This window comes from Sus scrofa, chromosome 10 (genome assembly GCF_054392235.1).
Source record: "Sus scrofa isolate SSC_HxYL_T2T_F1_AM1 chromosome 10, Sscrofa_HxYL_maternal_Yorkshire_Landrace_v2.0, whole genome shotgun sequence".
Classification (NCBI taxonomy): Eukaryota; Metazoa; Chordata; class Mammalia; order Artiodactyla; family Suidae; genus Sus; species Sus scrofa.
The window spans coordinates 28,949,913-28,968,931 of NC_139392.1; the positions used below are offsets into that span (position 1 = coordinate 28,949,913).

Here is a 19,019-nt window from a genome sequence, read left to right on the forward strand (position 1 = left end):
ATGCTTCTGCACTGCTACTTCTTTTTCTTTTCTTTCGGAATGCTGAGAATAGGAAAAACGGTGAGTAAAAAAAATCTATTACAAAAATAAAGTAAAAAAAATAAATTTGTCGAATTTAAAATACCAGCTGCATAACTACTACTACTTCTTTGGGAAAGAAGACACTAGTAGAATGGATTCCACAAATATCTGTGTATTTTGAACTGGCTTAAAGGCCACAATGCTGAAATGATGTTCAGCAGGTTTCTTATAAAATCAAGCTGAAGTAAATCAATTTAAGATTTTCCTTTTTTCCACTACAGCAGAAGAATAACCATAATCAGGGATAGCAAGGTGCCCTGGAGATAAAGCTCGACTTTTCTTATGTCTTAAATTACACATGCATCCCTTGGTCTCCATCAACATGCCAAAAACACAATACTTCAAATCACTGTGTGAACCTGAAATTGCAATTCAATGAAAACATTCCACAGTCAAGTTATCTGGGGCTATTTGGACCTCATTCACTAGAGGAAAGCCAGATGCTTCCCATTTGGCACACGCAAGTTAGGGAGGGGAAAGTAGACTTTTGGTCACACAATTGGTCATCACAATTCCCAACTGAAATCTCCACTTCCCCTTATCAGCATTCACTGTGACCAAAAAAATGAGTTCAATATAACTAACGTTCATGCCATCTACCGCAGACTACATAGTTAGAGGTTAGTTTGTTTTACTGGCACTAAAAGGTTTTGTTTTTTTTTTAATTATGTTCTACTGAACTTTCACTTACATAAGCCAAAAATTATATTTCCTATCACATGTCAGCTATTTAAGTCAATCAGATCAGTCTTAAATTGAACAGTAAAGTGTCAGTTGAGCACTTGAATTATAACTTTTAAGTAGAAAAATCCTCTCTCACTGAATTAATTTACAAAATCAATTACAAAACCTCCCATTGTACTGTACAGCAAAGGGAACTATATCTAATCTTGGGATAGAACATGATGGATGGTACTACAGGAAGAGGAATGTGTATATATGGATGACTGGGTCACTTTGCTGTACAGCAGCAATTGGCACATGATTATGAATGAACTGTACCTTAAAAAAAAAAATAAAAAAACACACCTCCCACCATTAACTTACTGACCAGTTTAGCTCCCTTCTCCATAAATTCTTTCCTCAGTTCAACTTCTTCCTTTTTCATCTGCTTTTTTTCCCACTGTACAGCAAGGGGATCAAGTTATCCTTACATGTATACATTACAATTACATTTTTCCCCACCCTTTCTTCTGTGGCAACATGAGTATCTAGACAAAGTTCTCAATGCTATTCAGCAGGATCTCCTTGTAAATCTGTTCTAAGTTGTGTCTGATAAGCCCAAGCTCCCGATCCCTTCCACTCCGTCCCCCTCCCATCAGGCAGCCACAAGTCCCTTCTCCAAGTCCATGATTTTCTTTTCTGAGGAGATGTTCATTTGTGCTGGATATTAGATTCCAGTTATAAGTGATGTCATATGGTATTTGTCTTTGTCTTTCTGGCTCACTTCACTCAGGATGAGATTCTCTAGTTCCATCCATGTTGCTGCCAATGGCATTATGTCGTTCGTTTTTATGGCTGAGTAGTATTCCATTGTGTATATATACCACCTAAATTCCACCTTCAGTGAAATGGTTCTTTGGGGCACTACTACACAATCTTCTCAGTCCTAACAAATTTGCTACTCCTTGCCCCAAACAAAAAAAAAAAGAGATTTAAGTATTTTAGGAAGAAAAACAATTATAAAAACAGAATCTCTTAAAATCTTAATTCTAAACTTAGATATTTTGAAGTTTGCTATCTATAACTCTTTTATTTTTTGTCTTTTTGCCTTTTCTAAGGCCACTCCTGCAGCATATGGAGGTTCCCAGGCCAGGGGTCTAATCAGAGCTGTAGCCACCCACCTGCACCACAGCCACAGCAACACAGGATCTGAGCCACATCTGTGACCTACACCACAGCTCACGGCAATGACGGATCGAGGCCAGGGATTGAACCCACAAACTCGTGGTTCCTAGTTGGATTTGTTAACCACTGAGCAATGATGGGAACGCACATAATTCTTTTAATTGATAGCTTTCTTGATTAGCATCTCAATAAAATCTAAATTTTTAGGGTTACTTCTCATTATTTAGTCATCTGAAAACAGAAGTAACAGTTTCAATATATGTATAGATATTCTGCAACACAAAAGCACTGAGAGCAAGAATATTTGTCAAAAATAACAAAACAATGGTTCCTGGCATAAAGTATGTTTTTTTTTTTCTTTTTATGGCTGCACCCACATCATATGGAAGTTCCCAGGCCAGGGATTGAATCTGAGCTGCAGTTGTGACCTAAGCCAAGGCAATTCCCACTGCTCTTGGAATCAAACCTGACACCTCTGCAGCAACCCGAGCCATTGCAGTTTGATTCCTAACCCACTGGGCTATGGTGGGGACTCCCACAAAGTATGTTCTTAATAAATAAATGTGTGTGTGTGTATATATATACACTTTTTTTTAACAAGCACTAAAAAATACAGAGGAAAAACAATGATTATCTTCACATATCTTTATGCTTTCTTGCTTGTGAGACTTAGGTTCTTCACTCAATTTAGCAATTTATTTTTCTTGTCCACATTTAATTTCCTCAATCTCTGCCAATTTAGATTTTTCATTTACTAGTTCTTTTTCAGTGACTATAGAAAAATAACTTATTAAAAAAATAATTTTAACTACTTAACTGAAAATTAACAAAAATGACTGCTACTGTTTATGACTGTCTCTGCCCCTTTAACCTAAGTTAACTTGAGCAAATTACCTACCTTCTCTTGTTCCTGTGTCCTTGTTTATACAATATGAACAATAATAATGTTATAAGGACTAAATAGTTAATACTATAAAGTAAATAGTGTCTGGCCAAACTTGAGCTAAAACACCTTCTTATGCTTATTAATATTATTACTCTCACTATCTTTACATAAGGCACCTAAAGAGGAGAACTATATGTCTAATCTAATCTCTATACCACATAGCTCCTTTTAATCCTCATTTTATAGGTAAAGGGACAAAGGCTTAGAAAAGTTCAATAATCTATTAGAAGTAGAACCAAAACTAAAGCAAGAGCTGCATGATCTCATGCCCTTGTAATTAAAGGCCTGTAAACTATAGTTCTGTCAGAATTTTCTAAACTTGTGGCATAAGTCATAAATTTCATTCCAGCTTCACCGGTCCCATCCCCACAAAAACATCCCCCTAGTTTTTAGTTGAAGATAATTTCCAGGAACTGCACAATTAACAGATATACATACCAGTGCGCACACACACACACACACACACACAAATACCTTCATAAATTGTACACTTAAGAATATTCTATCCACTGATGGAAATACATGATCTCAGTTATGAAACCAAAAATCAAATGTTTCTTAGAATCTGCATTTATCTTTTATATAGAAATATAACTGATCATTATGTGTACTGGTCATATAACCAGTACTTTCAACTTTATAACTTAGCATCATTTATATAAAATAAACCCACACTTCCTCTTAGAAAAAAGCTGGTTATTAATATTAAGAATTCTTAACACACTCAATTATTCCTAGACCTTTCATACCTGATTTCTATATCCAGAGGATAACATGTTATATGAGAAATAATTGAGGAGCTATAGTATCTTTTTTTGAATAACCAAGGGTCTATGATATAAAAAAACAGACTCCTTTGTATAACTAAAAAGAGCAATAAGAAATGGCAAGGAAGCTGTAAAGAATAACCTCCTAGGATTAGAATTACAGTCACCAAGAGTCTCTTATTTATAACCTTGATGCCCATCTTAGCTGTTGAATATAAGGTGATGCCTTTACTGGTTAAGAGGTTTGACTAGATGATCTCTATGGCCATTGTAACTCTGAAGATTCTAGATTTAGTTAGAAAATAAAATACCTTTTCTTTCTGAACATCTTGTAGTGGTTTCTACTGCTCCTTCAACTGCTCTTCTTTCTTGGCTGAATCTTGCTCCAAAGAAGTCCTGGCAGTCTTCAGTTCTCGAATCAGTTTATTTTGGTTTCCAATTTGATTCCTGTTTGAAATCAAGCACTCCTATGCTAGAGAAAGCGTCTCTTTCACAGACTTATAAAAAAATTTCCCCAGATTATTATATGTCATTGTTTAGTAAATTTCTATAGAAACATAACAGTTAACATATGCACAGTAGAAAGCAGTACACTCTAAAAAGATAGTATGTTATGCCCTTGAGCAAGATAATATACAAACTCCAAAATGCCTGTGGTTTAAATAGCTGCCTATAACATTGTAAACTCTCACAAAAACCTAATGACTAAATCTTTTAAAATCAAGCTCAAAATCTGTGCTACTATTTTCTGAAGATGCCAAGACATACTCTTCGACTTTGCCTCTAAATATTCATTTGTGTCATTCAGCAATACACTGCTATATATTCCTTTTCCTGGCTGCAGGCCAGGATATTTTCATCTGCTCAGGATCTTTTTACATTGGAGAACTCCTTCTCTCATTTAGTGGTTTTACTGGGGCTACTTTAACCCACTGACTCCCACCAGAATAAGCAAATTCCTGAGTAGAACAAATACCAAACCTGATCCTGGAATACCCTAAACACATAGTAGTGTAGCCACAAAGGAATTTCTGCATTATTCTGTGGTAGCTTTTTTTGGTCCAAAAATTTTTCTTTTTTCAAAATAAAATTTTAGAAATTTTAGTTGTTACTTATTCTTGATATCTGATGAAATGATATAAGGAATAGTATTAGGCTAACAAGGTTTATATTTAATTTTAAACTTACTATCCTAGAATTCTCACTTCATTCACGGTACAAAATCTATAGTTAAATTCCATTTCTATGAACTTTCTTGACAAGAAAGAATAACCTACAGCATGGCCAATTTGGAATACCCAGTCACAAACTTTAGTATTTCATTAATAATCCAGCAGATGGGGCTAAAGGCATAGATCAAGCCAGCCGGACTTGCATTTCACTGGTGTCTAGATACACCACATGCCCACAGATGGCACCCCTGACTTGGGTGTCATGTTACATGGTTCTGAACTTCTTCCTTTTCTCTCTTGTACACAAGATTATTTAACAAATACGATGCTGTGTGGGAGAAATTGACAGAACACTAAACCAACTATAATGGAAAAAATAAGAATCATAAAATTGAAAAAATCACGGAAGCAAAAGAATGGCCAATAACCATCCTTTATTCTGACCTATAAATTTGATTTGAATGTTCCTAGGAATTCCTTTTATTAAGTAGTTCAGATAACTTCTCACTTTGGAAGGAATTAAATGTCAATACTTCTATTAAAAAAAAATTTAGTGAAATGATGGTAAAAGAATCATGAATCAGAAGAGCTGAGATCCAGTCACAGTTCTGTTATTGTGCAAACATTAGGCCTGTCACCAGCCAAGCAGGGCTTCAGTCTCACAGGCAGAAGGAAGCTTTGGAAGAAAGATCTATTCATGGCCTCTCAGCAGTTGTAAAACTCCATGGCAGCCTTAGCCCTCTGTCTTTCTCTTCTTCCCATATTTACATTTGCATTCTTTCAGGTATAAAATTAGAACAAGACATAGCATTTTAGACAAAAATAGTTGGCTTAATGAAAAAATACTGATTTAAAAGATCTAAGACTTGTTGTTATTCTCATGCGTAAATAACATACATATGAAGAAAAAGTGTGATTTCTGTAGATCTTTTACAGTCAGTCTTTAGATATCATCTTCTCTGTCACCAAATAGTCCTTCCAGTTCATCTGCATTTCCCATCCTTCCTCCTACCAGCTCAAGCCACCATCATCTTCACTTGGACTATGGCACAGTCTCCTCTGTCTCATCCCCACATTCACCCAGGTTCCCCTACAATCCATCCTTATCCTGCTGCCAGTTATTGGCCTAAATAAAATACAAATCCTTGCAAATCCTCCTTCTTTTAGGATAAAGTCCAAACTCTTCCACCAACCCTCCCCAACTTTCAATAGTGTTCTAAAGGGAAAAAAAATAGTAATTTAAAGCTACTTAGAGAATACAGCAAGTAAGATGCTTTCTAAATGTCGAGGTGGTATTTTTTTCCTTAAAACAACTTGTTGATTTTGAACTTGATATATATAAAATATCTATTTTTGGCCCTATGAAAATTCTTTTACCCAATCTCCTGTTTCTTTGTCAGATCATTAGTCACCAACAATTCCTTCACCTCCTCTCTACCTATATGTTATTCATCCTTTTTGTTTCATTGTCTCTCTCCCATTAATCTCTTCTGTTCCAACCTTTTTAACCCCAGTCATAATCAATTCACACCTAGACTGCTGGAGTTTATGGAGGAGGAAGGGAGACAGCCTCTTTAATCTCCATGGCACTAATTTACCTCAGGTCCAAACTAAGCTGTCTTTAAACAACTTCCAGGTTAAGTTGCCTACAAATTTTTTTTTTCATTTTATTCCTCTGCTTAGATGACTCTTCTCCTCTCCCCCAAATATAAACTCCAGTCATCCCTGCTAGGCATCTAAGATACTTCACAATTTGAACCCAACCTTTTAAACTTCCAGACACCAACCATCACTCTGGCAAGACAATTATGTTGACTCCCAGCTTTGCTGGTTCCTGCTGCAGCACCTTTTCTCAAATGTGCCCCTGAGTGAACGGATCTCTCTCAGGACTCTGGGTATTCAAATTCTTAGATCCTTCAGGACCTGGTCAAGTCCTACCTCCTTCATAAAGCCTTCCCTAAAACAGCTTATGAATAAAACATAGTATATTTATGTATATTATAAATATTCTGTGATTTGACAAAATTTGTCAATAAGGCACTTTATACAAAGAAACAAACAAACAAAAAACCATACACATTAAAGGATCAAAAAGCATAATATTTCACCACGACAAAAAAGAGGACTGGCTAAGTCTTCTTTGAGAGAATAGAAATGTTCCATCTCCTGTAGAGAACTGTTAACTTAATGCTACATAAAAATTATTTACCTTTTTTGTATATCATTCATTTTAATGATACTTTATCTAATCAAATAGTATTGCCAAGGACAAGGTATCCAGATATGTTTAGATAATTAAGGTTAAATTTACTTTGAGTTATAATCTCCCGATTTTAACCATTATGCATTCCAATAGTCTTGGGAAGTTAACAAATCCATAAAATTAAAGTCAGTCTTTCTTGAGAAGCAACAATAAAATTGCTTCCATTTTCACAAGTGGTTTACATTGAAAACTCCTTGGATTTTCTAACAGCAGTCCTTTATAAGTTATTGTTTTTACATAGGCAGCAAAGTCCTTTGATAAGCTAATACGACAGTTAACATATTTCCAAATTATTTCACTATTAAAAGATACATTTGTATGGGGTTTTGTGGTTGTTTTTAAATGGCCACACCCATGGCATATGGAAGGTCCCAAGCCAGGGATTGAATCTGAGTGGCAGCTGTCCTTGAACCCCCTGCTCCAGGCCAGGGATCAAACCCATGCCTCCCCAAGGCACTGCAGTAGAATTCTTTTTCTTTTCTCTTTTCCTTTCTTCCTTCCTTTTCTTCCTTGCCTTTTTAGGGCTGCACCCATGGATATGGAAGTTCACAGGCTAAGGGACAAATCAGGGCTACAGTTGCCAGCCTACACCACAGCAACACGGGACCCAAGCTGCATCTGCGACCTACACCACAGCTCATGGCAACACTGGAACCTTAACCCACTAAGAAAGGCCAGGGATCAAAACCTCACCTTCATGGATACTAGTTGGGTTTGTTACCACTGAGCCACGACACGAATTCCCACAACTTATTTTTTAAAAAGCATATTTCTCCAAAAATAATTCAAAAGAAAACAAGTATGATATTCCACAAATACTAACATTCCCTGCCCATCTGGGTTCAGATCAATCATTTAATATTTATCAATAACATAGTGAGTTTTTATGATACCTTGAGATCTTGCTTGTGGCAAGAAGTTCAGATTCCTTCCCATAGAAATCAGACTGAAGCTGCTTTAGATTTTCCTGATTTTTTTCATAGGCATTTTGTAACACTGATATTTTCTCTTTCTCTGCTGCAAGTTCCTGTGCTGCTTGTGTTGACTGCTGCTGTAGTTTATTCTCAAGTTCTATCTGAAACATACAAGTTATTTAAAACAGTATGCATACAAAAATCCAGTTACAAATACAGAATGAAATCCAATAACTAAGATTCCTGAGAACAAACTAAAGTTATGTCTTAAAATTCTACTGTAATAAAGAGTATCTTACTTACAAATACAAAATTAAAGAATTACAAAATCTGACAAGTCCCAATTAAAAAAAGAATTAAGTAAAGAAAAAAATATTTTCACTGGTAAGTGTCAAGTACCAAGGTCTCAGGAGACTGAGAGTAACAACTACTTTCTGATGGAAGATAGAGTGCTATGCATGCTTTAGAAGATGCTGAAAGTTAAGGTTGAACTAGAGGAATTTTCTGCATGAAAGAATTTCAAAGCCATTACTGAGCTCAAGTGTATTGTTTCTGCTCCCTAAAATTCAAGAATGACCCAAGAAATTTCTAAGGGCATGTTCATTAACATCAAGGCAGAAAAAGAAATGAAAATCCTGCAAAGGTCCAACTCCTCTAAACTTGTTTTCAGTCTTTAAGAAGATTCAAGAGATGTGCACAAATTATGATGTAATTAGAAGATATGTATGTATAGTATGAGAAGAAGCACTTGGCTTTTAAAATAAACTTACTACTTCCATGAACCTGCTGTTGAATTTATCAGCAACCTTTTTGTTCCACAATCCAATATTCATGTTCTTGTCCACATCTTACTGAACATTCCAGCAGTCCTTAAAATAGCTGATGATGGTCCCTGCTAGAAACATTTCTTGAACCTGGTTTCCAAAACATCTTGTGTTTTAGGTTAACCTATTACCTCACTGGTTATTCTTCCTTCCTAAAATCTCTTACTACTGCCTTTGATCGCTCTGTAGTACAAGACCCCAGGGTTCCATCCCTAGGCTGCTTTTATTCTATAAACAGTCTCTCTTTAGAATATCCTAACTAGACTCATAGCTTTAAGTACTTTATTTACAGTTGACTTCTGAATTTAAGTCTCTAGCTCCAACCTCTGCCTGAACTTTGAGCTCATTATATCAAAGGACTTCCCAGACATCTTCCCTTGATTGACTGATAGATATCTACCTCAAGCAGAATTCTTGACTCCTGACAACAATCCTCCTCCTCAAAAAGCTACTATTTCCCCCAATAAATATGGCCATCCATCCACCTTCACAAGCCAGAAACCTAGAGTTATTCCTGACTCTTCTTTCCAGCATCTCTCACCATCCAATCTATCAGCAAGCCCTGATGATTTAACTTCCAAAAGACACTTCCAAATCATTCACTTGTAACACTTTAGTTCATGCCATCATCATGGACTTTCTGGACTACTGCAATAGTTTTTCAGTGCCCTCCTTGCTTGCTCCTTTATCTCCCTTCAGTCATATCCCATCATTTTCTGCTCAAAATTTCCTAATTGATTCTAATTGTCCTTCAAAGAAAATATATCATTCTGTTATAATCTACAAGTTTGCATGTTTATGCTTTGTCTGCTTCGCTGAGCTCAGCTCATATTACTCTTCCTCTCTCCTACTATACTTGTTTTTAGAAACTACCATGCTTGCTGTAGCCAAAGATCTCTGTACTTGTTCTCCTGAGCACTGTATGTATGGCTCGTGTATTTCATGTACCAGCTCAAACCTCTTCAGAGAAGCTTCTTTGATCACCCAGCCTTTTAGCAGGGCTAAATCCATCACTGTCTTTTGTGAAGCCTCTTCCCCCCTCAAGAAGGTGTAAATCCATGAGAACAGGTTACTTGTATGCTCACAGCCACATCTCCAACACCCAGAAATGTGCCCATGGCATAAAATACATACCTAGTAATATTTCTTGAATGAATGAATGACAAATAGATGGGAAGTGGACAAATAGAGCCCAAAACTCCACTAAGAGGATCTTATAATAGTCCATATAAGACAAAACCTGGACAAAGATTATGGAAGTTGGGAAATAAGAAAAGGAGATAGAGGAGTCCCACTGTGGTGCTGTGGGTGAAGCAATCTCGCATGGCTACAGCTGTGGCATAGGCTGCAGCTGCAGCTCAGATTCAGTGCCTGGCCCAGCAACGTCTGAGTGCCATGGGTGCAGCCAAAAAAAATAAATAAAAAGAGATAGGTGCAACTGAGTTAGGAAGCAGATTGCTGGGAGATGGTGGGGAAGGGGATGCCTAAGGGGGGGAAGGGCATTGATCACCCATACATTATCAGATAATACCCCATATCCCCTCCAATGATTCTTCATTATGACATTATTTTTCATGTTGAAGACTATACTGCATTTTTTTTTTGGTAGACTACTACTTTAACATCACCCCCCACAAATCCAGATTTCTTTCTCTTTATTCACCAAAGTACTCTACAAAGTCTTAACAATGATCATCATTGCCCTCTGGGGCTTATATTTGGACCTTCATTTTATCAACTCCAAATGACAGGCTCATTCATTGATTCATCCATTCATTCTTTTTAAATCACTGATAGCTTATTTGTTAGAAAACACAGTTCTCTGATTTTGGAAATTCAAATTTATTAGTGGGTAGGTTAAAAAAAACAACAGGTCAATGTAACAGTTTGATAATTATTTTAATGGAATTAAATCCAACATTCCAAAGGAGAATACAGGAGGGTCCGTCATTTGCAATTTACCCTTCACACAGTGATCAGTTTTTGTACTAAAACAGGTCTGATCACATTTCCCCCTTCTTAAAAACCTTTAACCTTCCAATATCAAGTATTTAATGTAGAAACAGTTATCCATCTACTCTGATCTTACTTCACCCAATTCTGTAGCCTTATCTCCCCTCACTTCTCCACTTACCATGTATTCCAATAGCGAACCTCCTATAATGACATCTTTTTAAGTTTCAAAAACTTTGCTAGTATTGCTTCCTCCTTGAAATATCTGCTTTCTTCATTTATTTAGGGCAGAACCCATGGCATATAGAAGTTCCCAGGCTAGGGGACAATTCGGAGCTGAGGCTGCCAGCCTACACCACAGGCATGGCAACACCAGATTCAAGCCGCATCTGTGCCACAGCTTCTGGCAATGCTGGATCCTTAACCCACTGAGCAGGGCCAGGGATCAAACCCGAATTCTCATGGGTACTGGTCAGGTGCGTTACCACTTAGCCACAATGGGAACTCCTTCTTCCTTTTTTTTAACTTTTCAAAATTATAATCATCTTTAAAGATCCAGTTGAAATGCCAGCTCCTCTAAAAAGCCAGCCAAAACTTCTACTGAGCTCTATTTTTTTCTCTTTTTTATTACAATTTTCTTTGTCCTTACATACCAGCTTCCTCATTAAATTATAAGCTACTTAAGAATAGGGGCCATATCCTATTCAATCTGTATTCCCACATTAGGTTTCAAATAAAGTTGCTGTAGGAACCGATAACTTACAGCCGTGCTGGATCCTTGTTCAGTGGTTCCCAAACAATCACATTAAAAAAAAGGAAGTATATGCATGTGTGTCTTATATATAGTGTATGTACACATACACATCTATACCCTAAACTTTATCCCTGTTTTTCCTATTTCCCTGTGGCCCACTAATAAGTTTCCACAGACCATCACTGTGTGGTTTGCCGTGCGCACTGACAGTCTTGGATCACAGCTTGCCTACTTCCATATACTATCCCACAACTATTTTGTTTGCAACATGACACTGGCAGAGTAGACAACAACTCTATGACCCCATTATATTAATTCAGAAAGATGAATCACTTCCCTGTGACCATAAACCTAATAATACGTATAACATGAAATTTAAATTCAGATCTGCCTGACTCTAAAATTTACCTTCTTTCCAGGATATTATGCTGCTCCTCAATAAAGCCAAACTACTCTTGCCTCTCAATGATTCTCTAGTTACTCCAAATTCCAAAACTAATTTAGAGACTGGATATCCACCCAGCACTCCCTCAGGGTTAAAAATTGTGTCCCTTTTTCTGGCATCCATGCACTAGCATAAGTGAACTACTTACTGTGAATGAATGTCTCCAAAATGCACGTTTAAGCCTAGATCCCCAATGTAATGGTATGTAGAAGTGGATCTTTGGGAGATCATTAGATGATGGGGGTGGAATCCTTGTGAATGGGATTAGTGCCCTTCTAAGAAGGAATGAGATAACTGGTCTCAGTCATATCAGGATACAGCTGTCTACAAGCCAGAGTGGACCCTTATCAGACACTAGCTATGCCAAGTACCTTTATTCTAAGTTTCCCAGTCTCCAGAACTCTGAGAAATCAATGCTTATTGTGTTAAGCCACCTAGTCTATGGTATATTTGTTTTAACAGACCCATGTAAGACAACTACTGATAACAACACTTCCTCTAAATCTCATAATTCTTAAGGTGGTATCTAGTAAAGCCATGCAAAGTAGAAGAAATATACATTAACCATAAATCTGGAAGAAATCTTGTTGTAGCTAGTAATTTAAAAAAAAGAAAATGTGCTAATAGTTGTTAAGACTTTTTACTTATTAAATCAGGTGCTATAAAAATGATCTAAGGAATACTTTAATATGAGACTAATGGATTTCTTTGGTTTGTTTGTTTTTGTCTTTTTCTAGCACTGCACCCAAGGCATATTGAGGTTCCCAGACTAGGGGTCTAATTGGAGCTGCAACTGCCAGCCTATGCCACAGCCACAGCCATGCCAGATCTGAGCCTCGTCTACAACCTACACCATAGCTCACCACAACTGCCAGATCCTTAACCCACTGAGCAAGGCCAGGGATCGAACTTGAAACCTCATGGTTCCTAGTCAGATTCTTTAACCCCTGAGCCACAATGGGAACTCTTGAGGCTAATGGATTTTGAAAAAACAAATGAACTCAAGATATCAAATCATAAACCAAAATACATATTGTGATAATTATATCCTGACTTCTGATTACATATGATAACACACAAAAAAAGAATAAAGGGTCATTAGAAAATTACTCTTTTGTAAAGCAGCCATAATAATGGTTGTAAAACAGAGGTCCACATAAAAGAATGTATTTGTGGGGTTATTTTTTTTCCTCTAGTAATATGACAAGCCAGCTCTTAATGCTATGAAGTATTTGGTTCTACATATTAAGGATTTTATATCTCCCTTCTCCCTGCATGAATTAACATAGAACAACCATGAGGAAAACCTCATTTTGTTCAAACACTAAGTTCATTCCACTTTTATCAACTCTTGGTCTGGACAAATATTAAAACATATTTAAGAATGAAGAACAGATGCTTAATAATAACTTATCATAGGTTTGGAAATAAAAACCATTATGATTTAACTTAAAAGTATCAAACAATTATAACCATATGAAACCTACATTATATACGTTATAGTAGATATAAATATATCTCACATTGTGATTTTTTATCTTGATTATTTCCCTTAATAAGGATAATTTATTGCTAAATTCCTTTAAAATTTTCTAATACACTAGAGATGTTTATACATTTTTCTCAATGTTGTTGTATCTTATTTTACAAAAAGTTTTGTCTATCAAACAAATGATTAGTGTTATAAGAATTATCGAACAACATGATTACAGTGAATGGAAATCCAGACTTAGTCAATCATAGAAGTACAGTTGTGTATTTTAACTTCAAAAAATTTGAGCATGTATAAATTTTTCTTTGTTGCACCTCATCAGTGTTAATTATCATGTTACTATTTTCAATGCACAATTTTGCTTCCCATAAAAAGAAAACAAATATCACTATCTTCCCATAAAAAGAAAACAAATATCACTACCTTTTAATCTCTCCTTGGAGTGCTTCAATTTGCTTTTTCTTCTGTTCAGTCAGTTGCTTTAACTCATTTCTGTTACCCTGAAGTCGTTGTTCTTCTTTTTCCTTTTGTTTTAAACTCTTCTGGGCCTGCATTAGTTGTCCCTGCATTGAATTGCACTCCAATTTCAACTGATGAGAAGTCTAAAAGAAAATAAAAATCTGTTTAGCATTCTTTTATCCATTCACCCTACTTCAAGCTAAGCACTACTCTAAGTAGAAACTACTGGGTCTGATGGCCATAAACAATCCACTAGTAAACCACAAAAGAAAAATCCCTGTCCTCACAGAGCTTTCATGACTGACACTATACACTATTAGATGGCATGCTGAATTAATCTTCAATATTTGTTTAATCCTCCTTTCCTTTTTAACTTATATATTTGGATAGAGCTTGGAAATGGACTATTCCTTTACATCATAACATAGGGAAAAACAGCATTCATCTCTAGATTGCTGAAATGTCTACTGCCTTTCAAGGATATGCAAATGCTACCTGAGCCTGTTAGCCACCATCAGAAAGGATAGCTTCATATTAACTGCAATAAAACCAAAATAATTTTGGCAAATATGTTTAGTATTTGATGAAACTAAACTATACCGCACACAATTTGTCATTTAGAGATCTGAGGAATATTTTGTTAATACCTTCTTTTTACAATCTACTAGGATATAGTTCTGTTCAAAATTAGACATCATATAGAAGCTAAGAGAGGTTCCTCTGTGGCCAAGGAGAACTACACATTCTCCGACATTTCTAGCTAAGGTCATGTTTCATGTCTTATGCATATTTCACTATGAACATAATTTGAGCAATTTGACCGTATTCTGAGTAACTTTTGAAAAAAATTCAGTGCTTCAGCTTATCTCCAACACAAAGGGAAATATTTTGTGCAAAGCAGGAATCAGGTAGTGTAACAATAATGATTAACAAGTACCACTGGTTATGATAACCAATGACAAAGTAATAGCTAACATTTGACCATTTATTTTGTTAAGCTGGTTTTCTAAGCACTTTGAAATATATTAACCAATTTATTTCTCAAAATAATTCTATAGTGAACATTCTCTTATTAGCCTTATCTTCTACTGAGAAAACTGGAACACAGAGAGATCAAGTTGTCAGCCTAAGACAAGGCAAGACAGCACAGCTATTAAGTGGCACAACCAGGATATAAATCTGGACAATCTGGATTCAGAACTTATACACTAAACCACCATAATTTTGCCAGTTACATGTTGGCATCTAAAACACAGGTGTCTTCTTTCAAGCAACAACCAGAACACAACACTACAGATGTGTCAGGACCAGGTTTCACTACTTTATCAAATCAGATCTCTAGAAAGCTACATGCCTGGACTCTGGCTGCTGGAGGTATGCCTTCAGAAAAAATAGCAACATATTACTATACTCGCTTAATGTATATTATACTCTTGCTTCTTTTGATGGAGAACAACAGAAGTATTAACCACAGAAAATCTTTTTTTTTTTTTTTTTTTTTTTGTCTTTTTAGGGCCGCACTTGTGGCACATGGAGATTCCCAGGCTAGGGGTCAAATCGGAGCTGTAAATGCCTGTCTCCACCACAGCTACAGCAACAGCAGATCCAAGCTGTATCTGCAACCTACACCACAGCTCATGGCAACGCTGGATCCTTAACCCACGAAGCGAGGCCAGGGATCAAACCTGCATCCTCATAGACACTAGTCGGGTTTGTTAACCATTGAGCCATGACAGGAACGCCAACAAATCTCTTCATTGTTAAACAACCATTATCAAATATATTAATATCAATGTCCATGAAATTGCCCTTAAAATTTCATTTCTATGGAAAGCCTATCAAGCCTTTTTTTTATCCATAGTAGTCTGCCTTAATCTAAATTATCTAATTATAACTCTATAGTTAAATTACTCAATTTTCCATCTTTAATTAACTACTTTTATTTTAGGCCTCTTATCAAAAACTAGGTTAAATCTTTTTAGTAGTGGGTAGAACACAAATGAAATAAACCTTCTTTTGACCTAATTATCACTGAAAATATTTTGAAAATATAAATACCTTATTATGCTATAACATATTTTGTTACAGAAAAAGAAAATCTTAGCTCCTCTTTTTCAAGTGAGTTTTTCAGTTCATTCTGTTCCTTATGTGCGCATTCTATCTGTACTTCAAGGTGATGCTTTAAATCTTTGCAGGTTTTCTCCTAAAAAAATGGAAACTATATTATGCCGAAAATATCTGTAGTAAAATAAGACTTTTGGTTTACAAGCTTATAAGGTCCTTAGAAGGAAATAAACCAGAATTGCTGATCATTGAAGATGGGACAAAATAATCCCATTTCATTAATAAAAACAGGCAAGTATTATAGCAGTAAGGAAGGAGGAACAGGAAAAGGCTAAGTGTTTCAATCATCAACCAAGAGTCACAATAAATAATTTAGATAGTATTTGGGCAAGATTTTAGAAAACTTTGGTTTGGAAGCCACATTTTTTGTCACAGAATTAATTAAATTAAATAACTTATGTGGTTGTGGATATGGTTTGGTTTTTTTGATCACATCTGTGGTGTGCAAAAGTTCTCTGGCCAGGGATCAAACCCATGCACACCACGGCAATGACCCAAGCCACAGCAATGACAATGCTGGATCCTTAACTCCCTGAGCCACCAGGTAATTCCAAATTATGCTATTTTAAACGTAGAATAATATGCTTCAAAAAAAAGGAAGCAAGGAAATTCTTAAAAAGAAAGTGTTGAAATGATAAATAAAAATAATCACATATACTTTAAGAGGGAATGTGTACAGATAGATGTTTTCTCCAAACAGAAAGGAACATAAAAGTAACATGAAAATCTTTTTTTTAGGAGTTTCCATTGTGGCTTGGCAGAAATGAATCCAACTAGTAACCATGACGGTACGGGTTTGATCCCTGGCCTTTGCCTCACCCAGTGGGTTAAGGATCTGACATTGCCATGAGCTGTTGTGTAGGTCACAGATGCAGCTCAGATCCCACATTGCTGTGGCTGTGTTGTAGGCCTGCAGCTGTGGCTCCAATCCAACCCCTCCTGTGGGAATTTTCACATGCCATGGGTGTGGCCCTATAAAGCAAAAAAGAAAATGTCAAATATGAATTAGGCAGAAGAATCAGTACATTTTAAATATTATCACTTCTGCTTAAAAAAAAAAGTAAATACAAACAACTAACCATATCTAATATAGCAGCTTTTCCCTTCTGACTTTCCTTTTCAAATTCACTTCTGGAGTTCTTCAAAGAATCAGAAACTTTTGATAATTCCTCTTTTGCTCCAGAAAGCTCTGTTACTAGAGTTTCTTTCTCCATCTTCACTTTGTGTAGTTCTGTCACTGCTGCTTGAATTTTGTTATTCAATTCTTCCTGCTGCATTTTTGCATTTTGACTTAAATTTTCTATTTTCTTGTTTAAGGATTTTTTTTTCCTTCTTCTTGCTTGGTAAGCACTTGCTTAATATTTTCAAGTGCTTCAGATTTCTTCTGTAGATCCAACTTTGTACTGGATATGCTATTTAAGAAAAAATTTAATAATGCATAATTTATCACCTCTAATTTACCATTCAAAATAAATTATTACTTTTTTAAACTTTTTTGTATCCTTAAGAAGTAAAAATAATAATTTAATGTATCAAGCCAGTACCACCTCACACCAGTCAGAATGGCCATCATTAGTAAGTCTACAAATAGCAAAGGCTGGAGAGGGTGTGGAGAAAAGGGCACCTTCCTACACTGTTGGTGAGAATGTAAATTGGTACAACCACCATGGAGGTTCAATAATATGGAGATTCCTCAGAAAACTAAATACAGAACTACCATATGACCCAGCAGTCCTATTCCTGGCCATATATCGAGACAAAACTTTCATTCAAAAAGATAAATGCACTCCCATGTTCACTGCAGCACTATTCACAATAGCCATGACATGGAAACAACTTAAATGTCCATCTACAGATTAATGGATTAAGAAGATATGGTACATATATACAATGGAATACTACTCAGCCATAAAAATGAATGAAGTAATGCCATTTGTAGCAACACATATGGAACAAGAGATTCTCATACCAAGTGAAATTAAGAAAAAAGAGGAAGACAAATACCCTATTTCATTTAAACGCAGAATCTGAAATACGGCACAGGAGTTCCCACTGTGGCGCAATGGAATTGGTAGGATGCAGGTTCAATCCTTGGCCCAGCACAGTGGGTTAAAGGATCCAGCATTGGTGCAGCTGAGGCATAGGTCTCAGCTGCAGCTTAAATCTGATCTCTGGCCCAGGAGCTCCATGGGCAGCCTCTCCCCCCTCAAAAAAATGGCACAAAATGAACCTATCTACAAAAGAGTAACAGACTCCCAGACTTACAGATTTGTGGTTGCCAAGGGGAAATGGGACAGACTGGGAGTTTGAGGTTAGTAGAAGCAAACTATTACATTTAGAATGGATAAGCAATGAGGTCCTATTGTATAACACAGGAACTATATCAAGTCTCAGGGAACTATATCTTGGAAGATAATATAAGAAAAGTAATATGTATATATGTGTGTGTGTGTATGTATATATACATGTATATGACTGGGTCACTTTTCTGTACAGCAGAAGTTGGTACAACATTATAAATTAACTGTAATTTTTTTTTAAAAAAAGCAAAAAAAATTTAGTCAAAAAATAATAAAACCACACAACCAAAAAAATGCCGTAGAACATCTGTTCTGACTATTTAACAGATAAAGAAGATTTACCTCAAGTAAATAAATTAGTGGTAAAGTCAAGACCATCTAACGCCCCTGACTTAATCCCCAAAGAAAACTGTGCATAGAGCAAACCTAGCCTACGACAGCCAGAAAAGTTTTCCCTGTACTCTAAAGAACCTATTAGCCCCTGAACATACAGAAATTTGCCTCCTTCCTTGAAAACATAAAACACATTATATCTTTGAAACGACTTAAACTTCAAAACACATAAGGTAAGTAGGAAAAAAATAGAAGAATATCTCATTTCAGATAGAGGAAGGACAAAAGATTTATTGTAATCTTAGAACCTAGCAGATTATGTAAGAGATTTGTTATTATTTGCC

The 19,019-nt window shown here is 36.0% G+C and overlaps 1 protein-coding gene across 5 annotated transcripts in view; it reads right to left on the bottom strand.

The window, feature by feature from the left end:
* The window catches only part of LOC146398898 (uncharacterized), a 72,902-nt gene that overhangs the window by 39,863 nt on the left and 14,020 nt on the right, over positions 1 to 19,019 (bottom strand). For all 5 annotated transcript variants that reach the window (XM_084979550.1, XM_084979548.1, XM_084979547.1 and 2 more), the window contains exons 2-6: positions 17,122 to 17,454; positions 15,977 to 16,121; positions 13,883 to 14,061; positions 7,971 to 8,152; positions 3,954 to 4,089 (exon numbers count right to left, since the gene is read on the bottom strand). The gene's annotated coding sequence lies outside the window, so the exon portion shown is untranslated. The remainder of the gene's footprint in view (positions 1 to 3,953; positions 4,090 to 7,970; positions 8,153 to 13,882; positions 14,062 to 15,976; positions 16,122 to 17,121; positions 17,455 to 19,019) is intronic.